Genomic DNA, 10,691 nt, shown 5'->3' with positions numbered 1-10,691 from the left:
GTACTGTTGGCTTCTTACGTGATGGAACAGGGTCTATACTTGTGACCAAAGCGACAGCTGCCAAACTTTTTCAAGGCAGCTGTCATTGTCTAAAGCCAAGCTGCCTGTGACGTGTATCGTAGGCCAGCCTTCTTCCTACCACATCCCTATCCATCCATCTTCCTCACCCCCCATGCTTCTCATTATTATATAAGTACGAAAATTGCTTCATCTAATAGGGAGACGACATACATACGAACACAGCAGTGTCTGTGTGTGTGCGCGTAATTCACCACGGTCGTCTGCTGGTCACCCAGCCAGCCGTCCCCATTAACTTAAGTATTATTGAATAGTCTGTGTGAATTTTGGCAATATATTCCCTTCCTCAAACACAAGAGAAGCTAAACCTTGACGCCCTCCCCTCCTTAACCTGCAGAAGCGTTCCTTACAGTGAGGCAAACCAAACATTTACTTGGGGGCCAACTTGCCCAAGAAAGCAAAGACCCCGCGAGTTCCAACCGATTAGACACATCCTGAAGGGGCCTCATGAACAGTATTCATTTAGGCCTACATGTCACATATCCTAAGGGCCCCATACAACTTTTTGCTTGGGGCCCCTGGGAAACCTTGGAACGCTGCTGTTAACTCCTTCCTCTAGCGCCGCAACCTCTCGTATCAGATGGTAGTGGTGTGGGTGTCGGTGAGGTATGAGGCGGCGATAGCAGCTTTACTAACACTATCGGTAGAGTCACGTTGATTAAAAGGATTAGGTGTCGTGATAAGCTCCCCAGCCGTCGCCTTGCCAGCCACAGTTTGCCCGGATCCCACGTCCCTTGAATACACGTGCCTTGTCTTTGATTTTCTTTGCAGGACCCTGATTATTCCGAACCACTTGTAACCACACCTCCGCTATATTCAAGAGGTTCTAGTTGAAGTGGCACGGGTTTTTAAGTGTGTCTTTACGGTTTCATTGACAGATATAGACAATTTCTGCGTTATCAAGAAAACACTCGTGAGAACCCGGTTGATTATCTTTGAAAATGGCCGTAGTAAGCGAGCGGAATGTACAGGCACCATATGTCACACAAGCTTCGTCCAAGTTTTCTGTCTCGTCACTCAGGAAGAAAAACTTGCAGCCACACGAACAAGGAAGAGGAGAGGTGTAATTCCCGATCATTTTTAAGTAAGTACCCTCAGTTTGTCTCGAAGGATGGTACGGCATCTCAGTGTGTCTTTAGATGGAGTCAAGGAATTACGTCTTTATTCTTTACAAATATTTATCTCAAGACTGTATGTTTTTGTCACGCACTACTAAGGTAAGACTTCATTCGCAGACACTTTAAGAGGCCATAGTGGAAACTGTTGTGGTTTTATTGAAGTGTGTTTTCATGATTAAAACAACAAGTCTACATCAACAAGAAGAAAAAAAAAAAAATAATATACTCCATGAGAGCCAAATTAATTATGTGAACTTTTCAAACCAGGAAGAAATAAAGCACGTCATGAGATAATAACAAACAATGAGAGCCTAACTTATCATGTGATCTTTGAAAACTAACAAATAAAGCGTGTCGTGTTAAGCCTCGCCAGCGCCATCTGTTAACCTGTTTCCCACGCCTGGCTTCCCCCAACACGCCGCGCCGCCTTGCTGAGTGACGCGTGCAGATAACTGGCACTGATTCCAAGCCTCGCCTGTTCCGCTTTCATTCGATCCGTCACTTTATCCGCTACTATTTTTGCTTAATGTTCCTGCTATGTACTTACTCCTGTTTCCTTGGTTCTTCTTCTTCTTTTCTCCTTCTTCTTCTTCTTCTTCTTCTTCTTCTTCTTTTCTAATGTTGTTGAAATCGTGCCTGGTGTTTATATTAATACTCCTCCTCCTCCTCCTCCTCCTCCTCCTCCTCCTCCTCCTCCTCCTCCTCCTCCTCCTCCTACTACTACTACTGCTACCAGGAAAGGATGGAGAGCCGGAAGGTGAGAGCAAGAGTCGTGTTTGCTTGGCTGGCCTCCTCTCCTTCTCTCCAGCTTTGGGCAAGAAACACACCGCGCCCTTCCTCACAACGCCCTCCAGAACCTCACCAGCACCACAGGAAGCACCACCAGCATCTCCAGCACTGAAGCACCTCCAAGGACAGACCGAAGCACGACCACTTCAGCACTTCAGACCTCCAGCACTTCCTTTACCAGTCACAGAACACCAGAAACTCACGACTCTGTTCTGAAGGGGACCACATGGCAGTCATCTGAAGTGGAGGATAAGATAGGTGGATTGCAGGATGTGACTTCCGGCGCACCTGAGGCTTCCATGAAAAGTAAGTGTGTGTGTGTGTGTGTGTGTGTGTGTGTGTGTGTGTGTGTGTGTGTGTGTGTGTGTGTGTGTGTGTGTGTGTGTGTGTGATGGGGGAGGTGTTAGAAATGTCACAGCGATGCAAGATTACTCATAAACTGGAAAAATAGTCTCATTGCTTATTTTGTCTCTCTCCACTAGACACGTTTGAGTTGCAAGGAATGAGATACGATAGAGTTATATTCCTGAAGCATTATGCATCTTAATTTTGATCTTGTTTTGTACCCAGCTCTTGTTAAACCCTTCAGTACCATGACGCGTTTTCATATTCATTCTGCTGTCCATTTGCTGATTATATACAGCTTCAGAAACTTATGTGAGGCCATTAATCTTCTGACCTCCATAGACCCTTCCTAATGTCAGCGAAATGGTCTAATCGTACATAAATCTCAAGGTAAAAATGTTTCCCAGTATTGAAGGGGGTTGATATTGTCCTGAAGCTTCAAAATACTTCTGCTCTCCAGTGTATTAGTGGATGAGTCAGTTAACCAGTGAGTGAGTCTGTCCAATAATCAAGCAGTCAGTTGGTTACTTAATGAATCAATAAATCAGCCAATAAGTTATCTCGGACCTGCTCGAGGACTAGCATCTAAGTAAACCTTTTTATTTAATTGCTTTTTGTTTTCCTTGGCCAGATTTTTCCTCTTACATAGAAAAAAAAACAACAATTAATCAGTCTTCCATACCAAACACTTACTAAACCACACGCTCACTCACGCACACACTCACACATTCACTCACTCACAGGCTGTCCAATGAACCTGTTCGGCTTCGTGGTGGCGGCAGGAGATGTGGAGGCGTGCAGGATTGAGTTAGTGGAGCTGGAAGGATGTGACCCCAGGCAGGCCGAGATGATCCTTGTGTCGAAGGAGTCAGGTCACCAGAACGAAAACACGCAGAGTTACAAGGCTAGTGTGTGTATTCACTGTTTGATCTGCTGCAGTCTCTGACGAGACAGCCAGACGTTACCCTACGGAGCGAGCTCAGAGCTCATTATTTCCGATTTTGGGATAGGTCTGAGACCAGGCACACACCACACACCGGGACAACAAGGTCACAACTCCTCGATTTACATCCCGTACCTACTCACTGCTAGGTGAACAGGGGCTACACGTGAAAGGAGACACACCCAAATATCTCCACCCGGCCGGGGAATCGAACCCCGGTTATCTGGCTTGTGAAGCCAGCGCTCTAACCACTGAGCTACCGGGCCGGTGTGTGTGTGTGTGTGTGTGTGTGTGTGTGTGTGTGTGTAGGACCCCCCCTCACCCCTCACCCCTTGACGTTCTTCCCCTTATCGGCAGGTACTGGAAGAGGGCGTGGTGGAGGTTTACCTGAAGGAGGACCTACCTGGCTTCTACCGCCTCTTCTGCGTCGACGCCCACACCTCCTCCATCGTGGCGAGTATCAATGTGGGATGTAAGTCACTCGTACAGTATTCCAGTATTCCAGTATTCCAGTATCTCAGTGTTCCAGTTTTCTAGTGTTTCAATATTCTGATCCTGTAAAATTCCCGTATTCCAACATTTCAGTATTCCAGCATTCCAAAACTAAAGCCTTTCAGTATTCTAACATTCCAGAATCATGTTATTTCAGTATTCCAAAACTAACATTCCAGTATTCCAAGATTCCAGTATCTAATTTCTTCTAGGACACCATTATTCCATCACTTCACCATTCCAGTATTCCAGCATTCCAGCATTCCAGGAGCCATGCATCCCAGGTTCCAGTATTCCAGCATTCCAGGAGCCATACATTCAGCTTCCAGTATTCCATCTTACACTCCTTACCTCCTGCAGTCCCGGTGCTGGACGTGGAGGACTGGGGCTGCCTCTTCTACAACTGGGAGGAGTTGGAGTGCACATGGGCCAGGCCTTACAACCCAGCCCAGAGCCCCAGAGAGGACTACTTACCCTGGCTCTGTGTGTCCGGCCAGTGCAAGTAAGTCAATACTAGTTACTTGGATTACATATTTTGATATTATTATTATTATTATTATTATTATTATTATTATTATTATTATTATTATTATTATTATTATTATAGGTGTTATTTCAGCATTCTTTGCAAACGTAATGGATATTTGTAAATCTTGTGTCATTATTTGTTCCATGCCATTAACTAGGCAAGTCACTCAGTGGTGCTCTCTGTGGTGTGTCTAAGTCAGGCAGAGTCAGAACGTCGCACAAATTAAACTTTCTGTAAGATTAGAGATGTGGTCATTGCAAGTAACTGTACCACTCTCAGGATATGTGTCTGGCAGTACAGGAGTCCGCAGACCAACAGTTGAGCTGCAGGCCACACTGTTGATGCTTTGTGGTGACGGCAGGCCAGGGCAGTCTGGCTCTGACATGAGGTGTTGCCCTGAGGTTTGGTTTAGCGTATGTGTTCAGCTTAGAGTAATGCGTTCAGCTTACAGTATTCTCATCCATTGCCTTATGCTCCACCCCAACGTGAAGCTTGTTGAAGGTTGCTTGGTAGGACAACATGCCAGGTTTCTTAGGTTTCTGTTCCTGGTACACGATCTCTCTCCTTTGCTTTGCCAGTGGTTGGGTTAATGTTATGTTAGGGGTTGGATTGCTTTTACTTCCACAGAGCTGGTGCCCCTTGGTGTGTGTTGTTGGCAGAACTAGACAGGTGTGCTTGTGTGTGTGCATGTGGTCAGTCCTGTATGCAATTGGCTTTTGAGGAGCAAGGCAGGATGCACCAAACACTACAAAGGAGACACTGGATAGAAGTGAGGCAGTGGTTGGCTTGGAGTATGTCTGGTCATTAGAGGCAGGAAGAACTGTATAATTGAAGGCTTATATAGATGCATACCCTACATGGAGAGCTAGATTTAGAGACCTTTTACTCTTTGAGGTCGTGGTGAGTGAGGTACGTTAAGGTTTGGACATATGCAAAGTATTAGTGTTTGGTTTGGGGTATGTGGATATTAGGCAGTTAAGGTATTGCAGCATCTGAAGTGAGGAGACCCAGGGTTGCTTGACATTTTGGTGCAGAAACACATGGTATGCTTCAGGAAAACTCTTTGTGTTTTTTAGTACCACAGCAGCAGCAACAGCAGCACCATTACTCATGAATGCAACTTATTGTTATGCCATACATGTTTTGCCTTTGATGTACGTGCGTGTGTGAGTCTGTGTGTGCAAGTGTGTGTGTGTGTTGTCCATATACATTGACCGAAGTAGTTTTGATAATCAGATGTATAATTATTCGGGCTTTTGGCAGACCTAAACTATTAGAACTCTACCAAACACAATACGTTCCTAGGGCGTCTTTGTTCTCCCAGCCAATTCACCTTTACCTTGAGTTGCTTTGTGTTACGACCTTCCCCTTTCCCGCAACTTCCTTTCTGATTCACGTTTTTGTGTTCCGATAATAGTTTGAGTTTTCCTTTAGATGTATCAATGTATATTTCACGTAGCATAGATTCTGACGTAATGTGGGTACCTGTAGTAATGCATATGATTTCCCCTCATTTCCGTATCTTTGCAGTGTCATATTGCAACATTCACTCCATATTTATTCCTATGTGAGTGTTGAGTCAGGCACCAGTTGATACACATTCACGTAGCTAGGCAGTTAAGAGAGAGAGAGAGAGAGAGAGAGAGAGAGAGAGATTGTGTGTGTGTGTATGTGTGTGAGTGTGACTTTCATACCTTAAGTAATAACACTAACTCTCCTGCATACAAATTAGTGTTACTTCCATTTTACAAATTAGTACCGTATTTCTCATCCTTGATCACCGCCAGCACCGCCATGAAACAGATCTGTATGTGTGTATGCCGTAGCCAGTTACTCTTCATATGCAGATGTTTGTGTTTCCCTCAGTTCTGCACATCATAATCCATAGTGTCACATGTTTTTAAGTTTTATTGTACAATTTCATCACCAGTTTTATAATTTAACAAGTTCGAGGCTTCTATTTCTGGTATTTTTTTTTAGTTTACCGATTTGTTTAGTGTGTATGTTTGTATGTTTCAATATGATGTGTTTGTTGTGATCAGTTATGTGCAGAACACCTGTCGTCACTTGTGTTGCGTTCGTGCAGCAGCGGCAGCAGGGGCAATACAAGTAATGGTCATGTGTCTTCGCTGAACATGTCATCTTCATTGCTCTGCGTGTGGTGTGGGCCCAGTAGCTCCCCGCCCTCACACCTGTACCATCACCATCAGGTACCTGTAGTCTGTGGTGCTGCCTGTCTTGTCATTATTTTGTTATTATCATTGTCATTGTTTTATTAGTTTGTTGCCAAAAGTGTGATGAGAGATTGCTCATGCAGTTTTGTCTTTTGTTGTTTCTCCATTATTATTATTATTATTATCATTATTATTATTATCATTATTTTTATCATAAGAAAATGAGGGAAGCTACAAGAAGCCATTGTTAGGCCTACAAGTGGCATTCCCTGTATGAAACCTGTCATCCACATCCATAAATTTGTGCATTATTATTATTATTATTATTATTAATATTATTATTATTATTATTATTATTATTATTATTATTATTATTATTAAGCAGTACATTTCTACTTTAATGCAATGCACGCCAGGATAATATATTATTATACTCATTTACTCAATCAAGTGTGTGTGTGTGTGTGTGTGTGTGTGTGTGTGTGTGTGTGTGTGTGTGTGTGTGTGTGTGTGTGTGTGTGTGTCTCACCCATACTCCATTTTAGCATTAAAACTGACATTTTTTGAAGCACCTCCCCTCTCTCCTTTCTGCAACACAATGAGTAGTAGTGGACGCTGGGTGGAAGGGAAGGGAAGGGGCGTGGCTTGATGTGGCCATCGAGTTTAACAGGAACAGGGTGGACAGAGAGGAAGGAGCTAGCGGTGTCTGGTGCTGGAGTGCTGCTGGGAAGGCTTGCTGTGCTGGGAGTGGGAATGCTAGGAGTGCTTGGTGTGACTGAGAGAAATGGTTTTGCTTTGGGTTTGAAATATTTGAGTTTGAATTGGCGCTCAGTAGAAGTTGTAAAGGGCAAAGACAGAGGAGGTGTGTGTGTGTGTGTGTGTGTGTGTGTGTGTGTGAGGCAGGAGGGTATGCAAGAGCCGCCGCTGAGGAGAGAGGTCGAGTGTGTGTAACCGGAGTGTTTTTTAATGCATTTTGTACTCTGTATGTATATGTTTAGGTGATATTATCATAATCCTAACTATTATTATATTATGGTTAATTCCCTATTGCATGACATTATTTCAAGAGTACTCCTCTACCTTACCTTACCTTTTTGTAAGCAGCTTTAAAACTCATTTTACGGCAGAGCGCCATCGTATGCTTTGCTATTATATGGTATGTCTTTTTTGTATCTTTTGTACTATTATTTGGCAAGGTTCAGTATATAAAGTAGAACATTCGGTTTGGTCCGATGTTAAGTTACGTACCGCCGTCTGGAGGCTGTGGGCTCATGTCACGCACCACGACCCTCAGCTGTCCTCCTCCCGCTCCGGAGCCGTAAAGTAATGGAATCAGTCAGTCCACAGTGCATCTGTCCATATGAAAGTTACGTCTATTTAAGCACCGTAGATTAACGCCAATTTAGACTACTTGATCCGCTCAGCCGTTAGTTATGGAGGGGACGCCCGGAGTGTTGCATCTCCGGGCACGGAAGACGCTGAGGGCGCCGTGGCCCACGCACACCAGATATCGCTGTGGCTAGTCCGGTATTAGTCTTATGCAGGTTAGGTCTTCCCGAGAAAAGAAAGAAAACATTAGCACATTAAGATTAAGTATGTGTATGCTAGTTATCATTATTATTATTATTATTATTATCACAATTATCATATTGTTTGTCATTGTGAGTTCGGAACAACGTCTTGACAAGCGGTTGGTGTTTGTTGGACACGAGCGCTATTCAAGAAATGCAGTGGGAAGAAAAAAGTGGAATACGAGTTGAGTGCAGCCCAGTTTCCTTCAATTCATTTAGCATCACCAGTGTACAAGTATGATAAAAGAAGACATGTATTTGTAAAGAACATGTGAGTTTTGAGTTTTCATATTTACGAATGTAAGTGTATAAAGAACGAAATTGTGATTGCAAAAGTTCTATACATAGTGCAAGTTCCGCCTGTGGTTAGCTACTATTATATCCTCCCAAGTAGCTCACGTAGAAGTGTGTTCCAGACTTTTGCTCGTTCATCCCGTTTTTAGTCCAGGTCACTGAAGCTCTTGTCTCGTGGATTCACCCTCCCCCCCTCCAACCCTCAAACCTTTGTACTCAATTAGTTTTAATGTTTTCCGTCACTCATTCACTCACTCACTCACTCATTTGCTTCCTGTTGGTGGAGTGAGTTAAGGATGTTTTTATACCTTTTTAAGTCATGAATTTAGTGATTGGTCAGCATTTGTGAGAGCTTTACTGTACAAAAATACTGAATGTCATGCAAAGTAGTATGACAACATTGTATAGCCTCCTTACTCCCCGTCCCTCTCCCTCCCTTCATTCCCTTCCTTCACACATCCCGTAAGCTGTTCTGAAGGCCGCCGTCGCTGCCACAACTATAGGGTGCTTGTTCCTTCCTTCATTCCTTCCTTTCTTCGTTCCTTCGTTCCTTCCCGTGGTGAGGTTCGAGGGGTGAACACAACACACGCGAGACAGGCGAAGACTCACTCGCTGGGTTCACTCGCCGCTTCAAGACCTCGTGTTCTGACAAATACCCAAACTGTCCCTGAATTCTCGACCTCTTGTTAAATTGTTGCTAGTCTCGTCTGGCCGTCGCTTCTTTCTGACATCTGCTCCTCGTGTGATTTTCCTGCCAAGTGTGACTGAAATTGGTGTCTCAGGTTGGACTAGTGCTAAAGTCTTGGAGATTTGACACACGAAGGGCTTGATTAGGTGAACTCTACGCCACCCTAACCCGACCTAACCTTACTCATTCCCCAAGTACGTGGGATGGGTTGACCTTCTTGTGGTGTTGGTATTTACGGCCTTGTTCAGAAACGCCTTGCTCTTTCACCACGTTAATTTTTGAAGTCCCCATAGACGACTACTCGGGTTCTCAACAGTTTCTCCTTATGATAAACTATAAATCTTGCTAATCCATCACCAGAACGATAAAATACCCTTAAAAACATGAGTATATTCAACTAGAGCCTTTGGAAATAGTCGTGGTGAGAGAGCAAAGCGTTTCTGAATACGGGTCTTATTTTCACTGAGTAGGAGGAGCGCGGCGAGGCGAGGCTGGCAGCAGGGATATTTCAGGATAGGTTCACTGTCTTGTTTAGCGCCAAATTGCCACAGCTGTCAAACTTTTAACAATTGTACATACGAGTATTTGCTTTTCTTTTCCTTTATTTTTCATCGTATGATTGTATTTATGCTTTGTACACTAACCATTTACACTGTGTAGTCTGTTTCTACTGTATAACATGACAAATACATCTTGTGTATAAAAAAAATGTTTTCTTCACTGTAACCTTGCGAGTGTTGTTGACTTGTGTTGGAGGACGGTCTGGGCACACTGAAGGAATACTGAATACTATACTGCCAGGGGAGGAACTAAAGGTGAAGTGTGTAGAAGCCGAGCCATGTACTGTTGGCTTCTTACGTGATGGAACAGGGTCTATACTTGTGACCAAAGCGACAGCTGCCAAACTTTTTCAAGGCAGCTGTCATTGTCTAAAGCCAAGCTGCCTGTGACGTGTATCGTAGGCCAGCCTTCTTCCTACCATCTTCCTCACCCCCCATGCTTCTCATTATTATATAAGTACGAAAATTGCTTCATCTAATAGGGAGACGACATACATACGAACACAGCAGTGTCTGTGTGTGTGTGTGCGTAATTCACCACGGTCGTCTGCTGGTCACCCAGCCAGCCGTCCCCATTAACTTAAGTATTATTGAATAGTCTGTGTGAATTTTGGCAATATATTCCCTCCCTCAAACACAAGAGAAGCTAAACCTTGACGCCCTCCCCTCCTTAACCTGCAGAAGCGTTCCTTACAGTGAGGCAAACCAAACATTTACTTGGGGGCCAACTTGCCCAAGAAAGCAAAGACCCCGCGAGTTCCAACCGATTAGACACATCCTGAAGGGGCCTCATGAACAGTATTCATTTAGGCCTACATGTCACATATCCTAAGGGCCCCATACAACTTTTTGCTTGGGGCCCCTGGGAAACCTTGGAACGCTGCTGTTAACTCCTTCCTCTAGCGCCGCAACCTCTCGTATCAGATGGTAGTGGTGTGGGTGTCGGTGAGGTATGAGGCGGCGATAGCAGCTTTACTAACACTATCGGTAGAGTCACGTTGATTAAAAGGATTAGGTGTCGTGATAAGCTCCCCAGCCGTCGCCTTGCCAGCCACAGTTTGCCCGGATCCCACGTCCCTTGAATACACGTGCCTTGTCTTTGATTTTCTT

This window comes from Portunus trituberculatus, chromosome 36 (genome assembly GCF_017591435.1).
Source record: "Portunus trituberculatus isolate SZX2019 chromosome 36, ASM1759143v1, whole genome shotgun sequence".
Classification (NCBI taxonomy): Eukaryota; Metazoa; Arthropoda; class Malacostraca; order Decapoda; family Portunidae; genus Portunus; species Portunus trituberculatus.
This window is presented reverse-complemented; position numbering follows the sequence as displayed.